Below are 17176 nucleotides of genomic sequence, written 5' to 3'. Positions count from 1 at the left end.
GCTCACACTTCTATTCTCTAGGTCTCTAGATAAGTGGGGTCACGCCTTTCCCCTTCTTAGAAAGATTTCCTAAAATGTTTAAAAATCTTTAAAAAAAAAAAAAGATGCCAGCTATTTTAACATCTTCTTGTATAGATAAGCAAAACTAAGTTCCACACAGAATGGCTATAAAAACAATATTGCTCTCTTGAAATAGTTTATACTGAAATGTTTTCACACTGCCTTAATTTTCTCTTTAAAAAATAATCAGCTTTAAAAATAACCCCAAGACTTATTTGGAACCTAATCCAAACAACCCAACTATTTTTTTAAAAGCTTTTTTTGAAACCAACAGAGAAATCTCCACCCAGACTGGGTTATCTATCTCATTATATGGTATTAAACTGGGGTAAAGAAGATGGTTTGGTATGATAATGATATTGTGGTTGTGTTAAGCAAAAAATAGAGTACTGATCTGTTAGATAATCAAGTATTTGTGGTGAAAGAATACATCTGGCATTTGCTTTAAAGTACTCCAGGAAAAAACAAAAAAGAGAGTAACAGCTAAAACAAGACCAGAAAATGTTGATAGGCATATTGGGGTTCATCATATTGCTCTCTTTATTTTAGATTATGTTTAAATGTTTCCATAATAAAATGTTTTAAGTAGAAACACCAGGCTAAATTATCATAACTAAATATTATGAAATAATACTAAAGTTAAAATATAAGGCAAATGATCTAGAAAATTAAATCTGGGACATAATAAATGAGTACCTTTGACAGACATCAAGATCCCTATACTTTAGGATACTTAAAGCCACATATCCCTTACTCATTGTACCCCATATAAAAATTCCTTGGTTTCAGAAATACTTCTAATTAGCTTGGATATCTAGTACAAAACAGATTATAAAACCCAAATTAGGGGTGGAGAGATGTTTAAAGCAGGAAAAAAGGGGGATAAAGTGGGATGAAGTGGTTTATGAAAAGCAGATACAAAGGTGGCAAAAAACATAGTGTTGTCCAGACCATCACCCAACACAGACTTAAACTTCAAACCATCCACAATTATTATTATATTATTCCACAAAACACTCATCCTCAATAGACTGCTAATCCTATCAATTACAAAATTCTCTTGGATTCATTTCTTTTTCTTCAGTTTTCAGTACCTTCAAATTAAGGACCTCATCTCTGCTGGTACAAGGCTGCCCATGACACAACTCCATTCACAGTATATACGATGGCCTTGTGTTGCAGGAGGCATCCTTCACAGAGATTAGAAGATTAATGATAATCTTCTAGATAAACACAACTAGTGGTCCTGCCCTGGACTATGTTTTAGATTCTCCAAATCGGTTTTCTTGCACTTTCTTGCTCTATCTTCTAACCCATCCTTCCCATAGTCACTTAATTGTCACAAAAAATGTAATCGTGCCACGGTCCTACTAAAAACTCATCTGTGGCTCCCCACTACTATAGGACCACCTGGAGATCTGTCCATCTTTAATTTACTTTTCCCATCTCTGTTCCTGATACTCCCCATAGATCCCAACACACACCTTCCTGTTTCTACTATAGCAAAAAGGTCACCATTCCCCAAATATATATGTTGTTAAGCTTATCTTTATCCTTGTTCCACCTGTTCTCTGCCTAGATTCAGCCAGCAGTGAAGAAACTCCAACTTTTCTGAACTCTTAAAGCATATTATTGATACCGCATGTAGTTACCTTTACATGCTTTGCCTTGCAGTTCTTGTGTGAGTCTCTTAAGAACAAGGGCTATAAACTCAATCACCCTTGTTTACCAAACTGCTACTATCAAAGTGCCCTGCACTCTTGTAGGTTCTCACACGTGGCATCTCATTCCCTTGCAATGTAAAAATGAAAAAAAAAAAATCTCGTATTTAATGAACTGATTGTTTTTAAAAGGCTCAACCTACACAAATAAAAGAATCTATCCTCTTAGAGAATTCTCCTTTTATTCTACATTTTATTTATCTTGTTTCTCTGTCTTCTCTATAAGAATGTAAATTCCATGAAAGCAGAAGTTTTGTTTCATTCTCATAAGTATTCCCAGCACACAGTATTTCCTACTGGCTTGCAGTAGGCACTCCAAATATTTGTTAAATAAATGAATAAAAAAATTTACTTGTAAGCTCCCTTATATACTTACGTGCTCCCTTTTGAGCATGAGTAACAGAAAAGAACTATGATTTTTTTTATTATTCCTAGAAACAACACAATTACAAGAAGAAGACAGTAAAAATGAGTTTTTTAAAGTATAGATGGCTAAAATCATAGGCTAACATGTTTGCTAACCCCCTCTTCAAAAGACACTTTAAAAAGAATTGGTGCCTCATTGAAAAAAAAACCTATTAACTATGTATCATCTTTTCTTAGTTTATCCTGTAATAGAAATGTTTAAAAAATACTAAGTTCATTAGTAAATAAAAGAATGAGGGGAAAAAAAGGTAAACTGGAGAACCTACCTAATCAGATTTTTCAAAACTGGAAGTCTGTAACTTCTCTAACATACTGAACATTGATAGCTTTCATAAAATATAGTATTCATTCATTCAACAAATATTTATTGAGCCTCTACCATATGGCAGCCACTGTTCTAGGTTTACACCAGTAACAACAAGAAACAGTTCTGTCCTCAGGGATCATTTGTAGTAGGACCTAAAGGCAGCCCCACTGATCACAGAACCTATTTGCTGTCATAAGCTACTAAAGGCAAACTTAAGAACTCAAAAACACTAATCTGGTACCATTTATTACTACAGAGACAAGTTTCAAAACTCAGAAATCCAAAAGTAACCTATTCCTCCAGGAAAATAAAATAAATAGGAAAAGAGATTTTATAAAATAAATCTGTTGCAAAAGGCAATCTGAAATCACCTGAACTTCAAGTGTAGTCAAAGAGTGAATAAATATAGACTTATGTAATATATTAGCAATAAAGAAACCCTACTACTCTAAATAGTAAGAAACAAATTCATATTTCACAGGCTGAGCATGGTGGCTCTCGCCTGTAATCCCAGCACTCTGGGAGGCCAAGTCAGGAAAACTGCTTTGAGATCAGCCTGGGCAACATAACGAAACCCTATTTCTAAAAAAAAAAAAAATTTTTTTTACATTAGCTGGGCACGGTTGCGCACACCTGTAGTCCCAGTTACTTGGGGGGCTGAGGCAGGGAGCCCAGGAGTTCGAGATTACAGTGAGGTACGATGGCACCACTGTACTCCAGCCTCAGTGACAGAGCAAGATCCTGCCTTTAAAAAAAAAAAAAATTCATATTTCACCTAGGGAAAAGTAATATTCCCTAGCAACAAAGGGAAACAATAGCTAAGTAAACTTTAGACAAAGAGTTGGTGGTCCAGCCAGGCCGAGCATACCAGCTCTCTATTTGCAAGTAAGCTGACTCCTTTAACAATGAACAGGCTAGAGGAAGAAAGGTCCATCCAGAAGCCGTAACTCATCACAGCTAGCAGTAAAAGAGACAGAAAGGATGAAACTAAGATCCAAACAGCAAGAACAATAGGGGATATACTCCCTAGTGCAAGGCATTCCCCACAAAAACCACCACACATGAAAATCTAATCTGTATAAAACCAGCACCTTTTCAGGAGACAGGTTATGAACACTCAACACCCAAACTGGTGGACAGAATGAATACTACACATTCTGACCATCAATTGTATTTAGTATTTTCATTTGAATATGTGAGAACACTCTGCAAGTCCTGGAATAAATTATGAAACATTTAAAAAATAGTTAATCTAATTTAGTTACAATAGTTTAAAATAGTTAATGTGACTCTAAAATAGTTAGTCTAATATTTTTATCCACCCCCCTCCCCACCCCATGTCCACTCCTACCTTCTGGTGCTGGACAAATCAAAGACACTGTCATGTGACCCAAGTCACAAATGCAGAAAAGGGCCAATTCTAACAACTTAGGTACACACTGAAGAGGAATTTCTTTTGTAAAAAAGCTTCCACTTAAAAGGTATCTTTGACCTTGAAAACACTATGCTAAGTGAAATCAGCCAGACACAAGAGAACAAATATTGTATGATTACACTCATATGAGATGCTCAAATTTATAAAGCCACAAAGTAGAAAGGCGGTGGCCAGGGGCTGGGGGGAATGGGGAGTTAGTATTTAATGGGTATACAGCTTCAGTTTGGGAAGATTAAAAAGTTCTGCAGACGGATGGTGGTGATGGTTGCACAACAATGTGAATGTACTTAATGCCACTGAACTGCACACTTAAAAGTGATTAAAGTGGTAATTATTATGTCATGTGTATTTTATAATTAAAAAAAAGATGTCCTTGAGGGATACCAGAATAGAAACGGGAGATACCTCTAGTAATTAAATTGAGGTCTGAATGAAGATTTGACTTTATCGTCTACCACTGAACTACCAGTTTTAGCTGTCACATGTAAAAAGCTTACAAGACATCATATCCACCTTTATAAAAAGCCTAACAAACTGAAAATCAATGACATTCCTTTCTTAGATCAAAGAATTTTGGTCACACTGTCAACCACCACCCCAAAATCTAGAGAGACAAATGAATACAAAGAATCATGAGATGAGGCCAACTTAGTGGCTGCAGCAACTGGTAAGAATACTTAAATGATGATTTGGATGAACTACTGGAAGCTAAGAGTGGACTAGCTTGAAAGCTGAAAACTCCTACATGCTGTCTTAGCAGATCCCTCACTTTTCTGAGTTTTGCCTTAAGGAGCTCTACAGGTTCTCAACATAAAGATAAAGGAAAATTACCCTCATGACTCTGACAGGGGGAGGGGAAAAGTAACCATTTTTAAATTGACCCAGGGGAAAGTAACCACTTTGAATTACATCTACCCAGAGCAGTCCCCACAACAAAGGCGTGTCTTCCTAGGAAAACTACCTTACGGGAGCTGTATCTGGCCCTGGGGAAGAGCAATCAGCCAACTCCAGCCCCCTCCTTTCTAGCTTACCATTAAAATTTAAAAAATGAAAGTCATAGCTCAGGGGCTCAGGTGCACTCAAAAACTAAGATTTAACCTTAAGATGGTATATAGTGCTTCCCCTCCCCCACATATCACCACTACATCAACAGGGCTCCAAAATAATGACAGTGGATTACAACTGAGAAAGCTGCAAGACACAGATTCTATTTAAGTAGGAGTTCTTGGGAAAATCCAAAAACAATGGGAGAAGAGGGAGAAAACTGATGCCCCTGGTACCTACAGCTACAGAAAACATTAAACACAGCCTATCTCCTAGCTAGATTAACATAAAATCTCACACTAAAAGCCTAAATCTTCAGTTCCTATTACCTGATACTTCGTGTCTGGCTTTCAGCCAAAAAAAAAAAAAAAATATTACAAGCCATGCCAAAAAGCAGGAACAAACAGACTAACATATATTTTGGAATTTTAAGATAGGAAATTTAAAATAACTGATTAGCATGGAAGCGCTCTAACAAAAAAAGTAGATAGCACGTAAAAACAGGTAATGTAAGCAGAGAGATGGAAATTCTAAGAAAGAATCAAAAGAAAATGCTAGAAATTAAAAACACTGTAATAGAAATAAAGAATGTCTTTGATACACTTATCCATAGAATGAGGAAAGAATTAATGAGTCTGAAGATATGTCAATTGAAATTTCCTCAACTGAAATGCATAAAGAAAAAAGGATAAGAGTAACAGAACAGACCATTCAAGAACTGTGAGACAATTACAAAAGGTATAACATAGGTGTAATAGAAAAACCAGAAGGAGTAGAGAGACAAGAAGGAACAGAGGAAACATCTTAAGTAATAATGGCTGAGATTTTCAAAACTTAATGACAGACACGAAACACACAGATCCAGAAAGGTCAGAGAATACCAAGCAGAATAAATACAAAAAAAATCTACACTAGATATGTATCACAGTGTAGTTGCAAAATGGCACAATCTAAGAGAAAATCCTCAAGAGGCCAGAGACAAAAAATACTTTACCTACAGAGGATTAAGGATAAGAATTACATTGGACTTCGCATCAAAAACCATGCAAACAAGAAGACAGTGTGATGAAATATTTAAAGGGCTGAAAAAAAAGTCATCAACATAGAATTCTTTATCCAGTGAAGTTATCCTACAAAACTGAAGGAGAAATACAGACTTTCTTAGACAAAAACTGAGGGAGGTTATCACCAATATAACCACCTTGAAAAAAATGTTAAAAGAAGTTGTTCAGTATAAAAGAAATATGATACACATCAGAAACCCAAATCTACAAAGAGAAAGAGCCAGAGAAGGACAAAAAGGTAAAATAAAATCTTTTAGTTGGTTATATAATAGTATATAGGTAAGAGAAATGAATGACAGCAATGTTACCAAAGACAGGAGGTAGGAACCGGGAATACTCTAGACAGCAGTCCCCAATCTTTTTGGCACCAGGGACCGGATTCAAGGAATACATTTTCTTCCATGAAAGGGGGAGTAGGGCTGAGCTCTGCAGCCAGTCTGCAGCCCAGGGATTGGAGACCACAGCAAGGTAACTACATTACCAATGAAGCAGTATAATATTATTTGAAAGTGGGCTTAGATTAGTTGTAAATGTATATTGCAAACTTCAGGCAACTACGAAAAAAAAATTTTAAAGAAGTATAATGGATATATATCAACAGAGTACACAAAATGTCATTACATAAAATGTTCAATTAAAACTAGAGAAGGCAGAAAAAGAGAGGAAGATAAAAAAAGAAAAAAGTGCAAAATATAGAAAACAGTTACAAACATGGCAGCTATTAATCCAACTTTATTAATAATCACTTTAGATGTGAATCGTCTAAATACACCAATTAAAAGACAGAAACTGTCACCGTGGGTTTTTTTTTTTTTTTTTTAAGAAGAGCCAACTATATGCTGTCTACAAGAAAACTGCTGTAAATATAAAGGCACGGACAGGTTAAAAGCAGAGGAATGAAGAACATATACCATGCTAACACTAATAAAAAGAAAGCTAGAAGCACTACGTTAATTTCAGACGAAGCAGACTTCAGAACGAGGGGAAAAAAAGACTTCAGAATAAGGATTAAGAGTGGCATTACATAATGACAAAGGGGTCAATTCTCTAAGAAAATATAATAATCCTTAACATGTATGCAACTAACAAAGCATCAACATACATGAGGCAAAGATTGAACTGTAAGAAGAAATAGACAAATCCACTATCATACTTGGGAGATTTCACACTCCTCTATCAGTAGCTGATAGATCCAGCAGGCAGAAAATCAGTAACAATATAGTTGAATTGAACAGCACCAGCAATCAAGGGCATCTAATTGACATTACAGAATACTTCATCCAACAAAGCAGAATATACACTCTTCTCAAACTAAGAACATTCACCAAGATAGACCACATTTTGGGCCTTAAAACACACCTTAACAAATTTAAAGGAATAGATCATACAAAGTATGATCTCAGACCACAATGGAATTAAATAACAGAAATGTGGAAAACCCCAAAATAGGTGGAGTTTAAAACAACACACTTCTAAATAACACATGGGTCAAGAAAGTCTCAATAGAAATTTTAAAATATTTTTAACTAAATGAAAATGAAAAAAATTTGTGAAATGCAACGAAAGCTGTGATTAGAGGAATATTTATAGCATTGGATGCACACACTAGGAAAGAAGAAAGATCTAAAACCAATAATCTAAGCTTCCACCTTAGGTAAATAGAAGAGTAACTTTTTTTTTTTTTTTTTTTTTTTTTTTGAGACAGAGTCTCACTGTGTTGCCTGGGCTAGAGTGCCGTGCCGTCATCCTAGCTCACAGCAACCTCAAACTCCTGGGCTCAAGCGATCCTCCTGCCTCAGCCTCCCGAGTAGCTGGGACTACAGGCATGCGCCACCATGCCCAGCTAATTTTTTCTATATATTTTTAGTTGTCCAATTAATTTCTTTCTAATTTTAGTAGAGACGAGGTCTCGCTCTTGCTCAGGCTGGTCCTGAGCTCAAAAGATCTGCCCGCCTTGGCCTCCCAGAGTGCTAGGATTACAGGCGTGAGCCACCGCGCCCGGCCTAGAAGAGTAATATTAACCTAAAGCAAGCAGAATAAAATCAGAGCAAGAACCAATGAAATTGAAACAAATAATCAAAATAGAAAAAAAAAATCAACAAAATCAAAAGCTGCTCCTTTGAAAAGATCAATAAAATTTGTTAGAGAGAGGAGAGGGAGAGAAGGAGGGAAGGAGGAAAGAATGGAGGACAAATTAACAATATCAGAAACCAAAGAGGAATCATCATTACTAATTCTATGGATATTAAAAAGATAATAAAGGAATATTAAGAACTCTGTTCCACAAATTTAGTAACTCAGTTGAAATGGACCAATTCTTTGAGAGAAACAAAGTACTGAACTCACACAAGGGGAACTAGACCATCTATCTGACTAGGCCTATATCTACTTAAAAAAAAATTAATTAATTAATAACCTTCCAAAAAAGACCATACTAAGTCCAGACAGTTTCAGTGGTAAATTCTACCAAACACTTCAGGAAGAAATGATACCAGTTCTCTACAAGTTCTTCCAGAAAACAGAAGCAGAAGGAATACTTCTTAACTCATCCTACGTATTATCCTAATACCAAAACCAGGTAAAGACACTACAAATAAATGGAAACTACACATCAACATTATCTAATGAACCATAGATGCAAAAATCCTCAACAAAACATTAGCAAATACAACACCATACAAAAGAATTATACATTATTAGGATTTATTCCAGAATGCAAGACTGGCTCAACAATTGAAAGTGAATAAATATAACCCATCGCATCAACCCAACAGCCCAAAGAAGAAAAATTACATGATAATATCAATAGATACAAAAAAGCATCTGACAAAATCTAACACTCATTCGTGATTAAAAAACAAACAAACTCCTAACACACTAGGAATAGATGAACTTCCTCAACTTGATAAAAAAAAAAAAAATAATAATCCTACCACAGCTAACACAGTAGCAAGAAACTAGATGCTTTCCCGCTAAAGATCAGAAAATTGACAAAGGTGTCCACTCTTATCACTTGTACTCAACACTGTACTGGAGGTTCTAGCCAGGACAATTAGCCAAGAAGAGAAATAAAAGGTTTTCAGATTGGAAAGGAAGAAGGCTATCTCCATTTACAGATGACATGATCTTATATATAAAATACTGTAAGGAATCCACTAAAAAACTATTGGAACTAATAAGTTCTGTAAGGCTGAAGGATACAAGATCAATATACAAAAGTCAACCATATTTCTATAAACTTGCAATGAATAATCCAAAAATAAAGAAAACAATTCCATTTATAATAGCATAAAAAAATTTAACAAAAGTGTAAAATTTATACTTTAAAAACTACAAAAACATTTTTTGAAAGAAATTCAAGATTTAAATAAATGGAAAAACATCCTGTATTCAAGGATTGGAAGATTTTAAACCAGCAATACTTCCCAAACTGATCTTTCAGAGTCAACCAATCACCAATGGAATCCCAGACAACTTCTTGTATAAACTGAGAAGCTTTGAGTCTAAAATTCATCTGGAATTGCAAGGGACCTAGAATAGACAATCTTAAAAAAGAACAAAATATAAGGACTTATACTTCCTGATTTCAAAACTTACTAGAAAGCAACATTAATCAAGACAATGTGGTACTAGCATAAGAACAGACATATAGATCAATGGAACAGAAGTTAGAGTCCAGAAATATTAATAAATCCATGCCTATGATTAATTGATTTTCAACAAGGTACCAAGAGCATTCGATAGAGAAATAATAGTCTTTCCAACTAACAGTACTGAGGCAAATGGATAAATATATAATAAAAATAAAATGAAGCTACATCCTTACCTCGCACTATTATTATTCATTATTATAATATATACATATATCTGTATTATATAATCAATGAATATATGTTAATACATATTAATATTACAGCATTATTCATAATAGTGATAAAGTTGGAAACCCAAATGCCTATTAACTGATCAATGGATAAATAAAATACAGTATGGCCATATAACAGATTATTTAGCCATAAAAAGAATGAAGTATTGATACATGCTATGATATGGATGAACCCTGAAAACATTATGCTAAGTGAAGCCCATCACAAAAGACCACATATTGTATGATTGTCTAGAACAGACAAATCTAGAGACAGAAAATAGACTAGTGGTTCCTTAAGGCCGAGCGTTTAGAGAAAGGGTAGCAGGGGTGACAGCTAAGAGATATAGGGATTCATTTTGAGATGATGAAAATGCTTTGAAATTAATTGTAGTGATGGCTGCACAGCTCTTTGAATATACTAAAAAACCACTGAATTGTGTATTGTAAGTGAATGAATTGTATGTTAAGTGAATTATATCTCAATAAAGCTGTTAAAGGAAAAACAGAGCATCAAATACCCTCAGGATACAAGTTTAACAAAGACTCCCAAGTCATACAAAATCCATCCCATTAACACTAGGAATCTAGGGGGAGAAGGAACAGTTCACTAAAGTTTCTGTTAACTGTCCATATACTAGTGCAATGTGACATAAACCTTATGGCTGAACTTGCTTCTTCGTGAAAGGATTATGGTATACATTCTCTAAAGTATCTATAGAAAATGTATCCTATCAAAGAAATGTGTAAGAAAAAAATTTTCAAGAGTGAGAACAAGGGAATTCTGAACTAAAACTCAGGAGCTGAACAACAAAATTGTCCTGGAGGAGTGGGGGAAGGAGGCAGGAGGCTAGTATATTCAAAATTTCTCCTCCAAAACCAGCTAATATCAATATAAAAGGAACTTAAATTATACAAGACAGTTTAACTTCCTAAATATTTTAAAGCTGATGTTTGAGTAGTCAGTGTTCATGTGTAAATAGTTCATTACTTGAGATAGTCTTCAACTAATAGCTTAAACAGAACCAATCTCTTTAGAAACAGTAAATTTAACTTACAGAAACAAAGACTTTAAAATGGAAAAATATCTACAATTTATGTTCTCTTAAATCCAAAATTGAAAAAAGGGGTGACACAGGTACCATAATTTTGATGATACCACAAATGATGCAATACATACATTTGGGGCTTAAAGCTGGAAGGGTATTTTTAGGCAACAGGTTCAGGAATGTAACCAAGAAAGTCCCTCCTCGAGTACTGCAATAAGGACTTTGAACAACAGATTGTAGACTCTTCCATCTCATCTATTTTTGATTCCTCTAGCTTTGGTGGCACTTGGTGAAGTTTTTGTAATGGAAATCTGAAATCACTCACACTAACTAATTTAAAACCTGTATATGGAAGAATAGAAAATTAGTTTCAGTTCCAAAATCAAAATCTCAAGGGGAGGATCCCAATGTGCTAATGGAAAGTAGTACACAGTCCACATAACCTCTATACCCAATCTGCTTAAGCTACTATTCATGGAGGGGAAAGCCCACAATTTTTATTTCCTTATTGACTTAAAATTCTGATCAAATTTTGTCTGCTTCCCATATTGGCAAAAAGAATACAAAATGCAAAATTTCAGCAGCTTGTGACATAGGAATTACATACAATGTTTCACTTCAGTGAAATATTCAAAGGTAAATTCAGCTAAAGTAATAATTAAATGAATAAGCTAAACTTTCACATTAAATCTGGCAAATGGTTTTATAAGCAAATGAAACTGTATCAAGTATAATGATGACTTGAAATTTAAAAATGCACACCTATCAGAATGGCTAAAATTAGAAAGACTGACAATACTGTTTACCAGACATACGGCAACAGTAAGTCTCTTTCCAATGCTGACGGAAGTGCATATTGGTGAAATCACTTTGGAAAAAATTTTGGCAGTTCCTACTAAAGTTTAACAAGTATTTTACCCTGTTACTCCACATTTCTACTCCTGGGTATAAACCCAACACAAGTGCTTACATCAGCAAGACTTGTACAAGAATGTCAATAGCAGCTTTATTCATAACAGATAAAAACTAGGAACAATCCATACATCTATCAATTAGAAGGGGTAAATAAACTGATATATTCATGCAATGAAATACCACTCAGCAATAAAAACAAATTTTTTATACATGTATAACAACATGAATAAACCTCTTAGGCTTTATGTTGAGTAAAAGAAATCAGACACAAGAGTACATACTTTATGATTACATTTATGTGAAGTTCCAAGTACGCAAAACCAATCTACAATGATACAAGTCAGAACAGGGTGGCCCTTGAGAGCTGGAGATAGTAGTAAATGGGAGAGAGAATGAGAAAAGCCTTCTAAGAATGCAGGAAATGTTCTGTCTTGATCTGAGAGGCGATGATTGCAAAAGTATACACACATAAAAATCCACTGGCTATACTAAGGTTTATACACTTTATTATATGTAAGTTATACCACAATAAAAAATAAATAGTAAAATGACCCAAGATGCATTTTAAAATATTGTTCTTCCTCCAAATACATTTCTTTCTTAGAAAAGGAAACGAATCAAGTTTCTCTTCATGCAGTCCCGCATTTCCTATGAGTCTTACATCTCGAACACTGTTAGCCTTAAAGAGGAAGGTGAAATCAAGTTCAATCTCCCACAGGGCTGATTCTGAGATATCTATGCTTTTGGCAAGTTATATGTAACAGCGCATGTGATTCTTAAAAGATAGTTTTTACTCCTGATCTCTGGCAAGAGTTTTGGGAGCAGGTCTTTGAATAGTGAAGAATAAAAATCTATATAAAGGACAGTTCTCTCAAAATGCCATTAGCAGATATGTTACAGATGAAGTCAAAACCTTGTATAGCAAACAAAGCAAAAACCCTCTCCATTAAGCTTAGATACTAGTGGGCAGCAAGAAAAGTCACCACCTTTGTACTCCCAGGTGTCCTCCTGTCAGTTTAGTTCAACTCTGAAGTAAACAATGAAAGGTGAACATTTATAAAAGAACGATTTAGTGTAGGTATATCCTATAAAGTACCTGTACTTTACATACTACAGATATATGGGGAAATGACCAAACATAATTTTACATAATAGATTTTAGAATAAAGGTTTTGGCATCAAAATGCCTGCTCAGACATCTCAGCTTTGCCACTTACTTTGACCCTTACTTCTTCAACTACTAAGTTGAAATACTAATATTACTGCAATAGGCTTACTATGAATACTGAGTAAGATAATGTCTATTAAATGCTTAGTAATCAAAATACCTAGAATTCAGTAAAGACTGAAGAACCGTTATATTAAAAGATAATATGTGCCTCCTGATGAAGAATAATACATCATCATCTGTGAAGCACTCCTGCCAAAAAAGTGTCAAACCTGAGTTTGATCAGGTCTCTAGATTCAACTAACAATTTATAGAAAATTCACAGGACACAGAAACACGTAGAACTACACCAATGAGATACAACAGCAAATCCAGAGTGGGAAACTCTGAAAGACCACCAAATCAGTCTCTTGAACAAATAAATTCTCAAGAAAAAGAGAGAGAAGTAGGGAAACTTAAAAAGAGTTAAAAACACTTTAAAGATAATTATAATGTAGACCTCTTCTGGTTGGATTCAAACTATTAAAAAATAATAAAGCATTTGAGGCAACTGGAAAATTAAATAGTTACAAAACATTTAATATTAAAGAATTATTGATTTTTATATACAGTATTATTGTAATGTCCAAAAAAGTTCTTATCTTTAAAAGACACACACTAAAATATTTACAAACAAAATGATATGATGTCTGGGATTTACTTCAAAACAAGACGTAAGCTGTGGAGTTGAAATATAGATGAAATGAGATTGATGGAGTTGTTAACTGTTAAAAATTGTTAAGTACATGGGCATTCATACCACTGTCTACTTTTACATGTGTTTAAAATTCTTCACAGTAAAGTTTAAAAAAGAAGGGAAATATAAAAGTAGAAGCAACTCTGTACTGAATTAAGAATCCTGACCTAGAACAGTTCAGTAACAGCTATCACTATTACACAGTATTAATATCCCAAGCATTATGTTTAGTTTTACATGTATTATATAATTTAACTCTACTAAATTAAGTTTTGACCTTTGTAAGCTGATTCCTGGAATTCAAACTCCTTTTACAGTAGCCAGATATGACAGTTTGATCAGCGTTTTCCTAGCAACTCCTACTGACACTGGAATAATCTACTTCACTTTGAAAGGGTGTAATTAACAAAAATCAACTAACTAAAAATTATAACATCAAAGAAAATATCCATCAACAGTTAAACGGATAAATAAAATGTGGTACAATCATACAGTGAAATACTGAGGCAACAAAAATAATGCAAAAACATGGATACATCTCAAAGTTACAATGTTAACAAAATAAGCTAAACACAGAATACATATGGTATGATTTCATTCATGATATGCTCAAAAACTGATTAAATGAGCCTGTGGTGAGAGGTTCAGAACAGTAGTTACTTTTGGGGGGTTAGATATTAACTGGGAGAGAGCACAAAAAGAGAGTGTTCTATATCTTCATCTGGATAGTATTAATATGGGTATACACACATGTAAAATTTCATCAAGCTGTACACTTAAGATTTGTGCACCTTTCTGTAAGTTATACTTCAAGAAAAAAAGAAACATTTTACCAGCACTATACTCCCAAACAACCAAATCAGAATTAGAAAAGGGGAAGCATAGAATACTTGAAGAGTACGCATAAGTATTTTGGAGGGGAAAGTTAACCTCCCTCATACCACCAACACTAATTCAGTCTCTGATCACAGATTTTAATCTCCTCTTGTATAACTCACTACTTTAGTAAACTGTAATATATACTTCCATAAATTAGACTCAGGTCAACACAGAAGACTCCTACTTCTTTCAGCTAGCATCCCACCACTGCAGACACACAGGTGAATAAAATAAATCCAAAAACTCTCACATTGTTATTACTCCCTCTTTACTTTCACCTCAAAGTATGACCCACCACTAAATCAGTGTTAAGTAGAGGCATGTTATCCCAAAAATCAGACACTTTTAAATGCAATTTCTGATTAACAGAATAAGGTGATTTCTATCAGGAATTCTAAATGGAAACCTTATAAATGAAAGCTAATGAAGAAATATCAACTTAGAAGCCACTAACTAGGTGTGTAACCTCACTGAGGCCATCATAACTTTTCTGTGGCTTCAGTACCTCCCCACAAAAGAGGGAGTTCTATTAGTTCAGAGATTGCACATACGTGGTAAATGCGGGGCTGCTACGCCCCCTCTGAACAACTACTACTAATTTCTTTTTTTTTTTGAGACAGAGTCTTGCTCTGTCACCTGGGCTAGAGTGTTGTGGTGTCAGCGTAGTTCACAGCAACCTCAAACTCCTGGGCTCAAGCCATCCTCCTGCCTCAGCCTCCCAAGCAGCTGGGACTACAGGCATACACCACCACACCCAGCTCATTTTTTCTATTTTTTAGTTGCTCAGCTAATTTTTTCTATTTATAGTAGAGACGGGGTCTCACTCTTGCTCAGGCTGGTCTCAAACTCCTGACCTCAAGCAACCCTCCCACTTCAGCCTCCCAGAGTGCTAGGATTACAGGAAACGGCCACCACACCTGGCCTGAACACCTACTACTAATCAACCAGAGATGAAATCAGAAACAGCACCTGAGATGAAACTTATCTGTCATTCCTAGGCAAATGATCTAAGCTGCCTTTTCTTTCTAACACTCTACTATCTGTGACCCACTTGGAATCAAATACATTTGCTGTGAACAGCTTGGATTCACACACATACCATACATCAAAGCTAACTTAGGGAGTTAGAGGGCCTTAAGATATAGAAATTCTTTATCATCTTTAAATGTACAGATATTTTTTAAAAGAATGGGCCAGTATTTATACAGTTCTCTATTTCAGACAAGATTGGGTGCGTTCAGGGTGGTATAGCTGTAGACAACATTTCTCTATTTCAGATGTAAAATTCTAGGAAATAATCAACTCTAAATGAAAAACTGTAATACATCTTTCTCAATTTCCTAACCATGTAAAACATTATTCTTTAATATGAACTACATTCTTGATACTCAGGAATACTTGAGAATACCTGAAAAGATTCTTATGAAAAAATTTACTAAGAAGTTTGCTGGAAAACCAACTGGGAATGTTTACCTCATTTCTTATCTCAAGGTAGATGCACACCCAGTTACAGATTCATACAGAACTCGTAAAGGTGAACATCCTGACAAGTGTTTAGACAATTACATAATTCTGTCAACGTATTATTTCCAATGTCTTCGTGTGGCTTCTGAATGTCAGAAGTCCCTGTACAGACATTCCCAATAACTGCTCCACTCCAAAATTTCCAATTCCTTTTTCTTGGCCCCTATCAAATTTCCATTCCTGCAACCCAAATTTCAACTATTAGAAAAACATTCTGATTGAAGTGGAAAAAAAATTTTTTTCAGGAGAGAAAGTCAAAGTCAGGGAGAGGGAGGAAAATAACAATTGTCTGTACCATCTAAAAGTGAAAACACGTAGCGCAAGGGAGCTTCATCAATCAAAACAGACAAGTGCCTACTAAGGCCCAAGTGTGCTAGGTTCTGGAGGCATGATTAGCAAGGTGAGGCCCATCCCTGAGACAGCATAAACCAGCCAGAAAAAATAAGCAACTAAAGTAATATCAATAAAACATATGACCTGCACCATGAGAGTTAGCAAGAGGATATAATAGTACTAGAAGTAAGAAAAGGCCCCTATGATAATATTAGCTAAGAATACAGCAAAATTTGAGAAATAATATAACATACTCCATATGTTACAACAATATACTGTCTGCCTCTGTATAGTTGGCATACAGAGAGGCAAGAGAAGAGACTGAGATGATGGATGGCCATGGAAGCCACTCTAAGGAATTTAACTTCGTCTCAAAAAAGTTAAGTCACTAAAAGTGACTTAAGTGAGGAACACAGGTGTACTTTTCCAAAGGTCTCTATCCACCTACTTCACTCACTGTAAAGGTGGCCAAGAAGGGGAAAGTGTGAAGAAATAACAAAAAGGGAGAGAAGATAAATAGTACTTCGGAGACTTTCAGGGTATACTCAGACATCTTAAGTTAGAACTACAATGCCTGGAACATAAATGTTCGATCATATATAACAATGTATATTTTATGCAAAAAGGGAGTTATGGAAATGAAAAGGAGT

The 17176-nt window shown here is 35.0% G+C and overlaps 1 protein-coding gene across 2 annotated transcripts in view; it reads right to left on the bottom strand.

Moving 5' to 3' along the window:
• The window catches only part of ATL2 (atlastin GTPase 2), a 59172-nt gene that overhangs the window by 16020 nt on the left and 25976 nt on the right, over nt 1-17176 (bottom strand). The window lies entirely within an intron of this gene.

This window comes from Propithecus coquereli, unplaced genomic scaffold (genome assembly GCF_000956105.1).
Source record: "Propithecus coquereli isolate 6110/MARCELLA unplaced genomic scaffold, Pcoq_1.0 Scaffold43, whole genome shotgun sequence".
NCBI classification, from domain to species: domain Eukaryota; kingdom Metazoa; phylum Chordata; class Mammalia; order Primates; family Indriidae; genus Propithecus; species Propithecus coquereli.
Note: the sequence above shows the minus strand (reverse complement) of the source record. Positions and strands in the feature narration are given on the sequence as shown.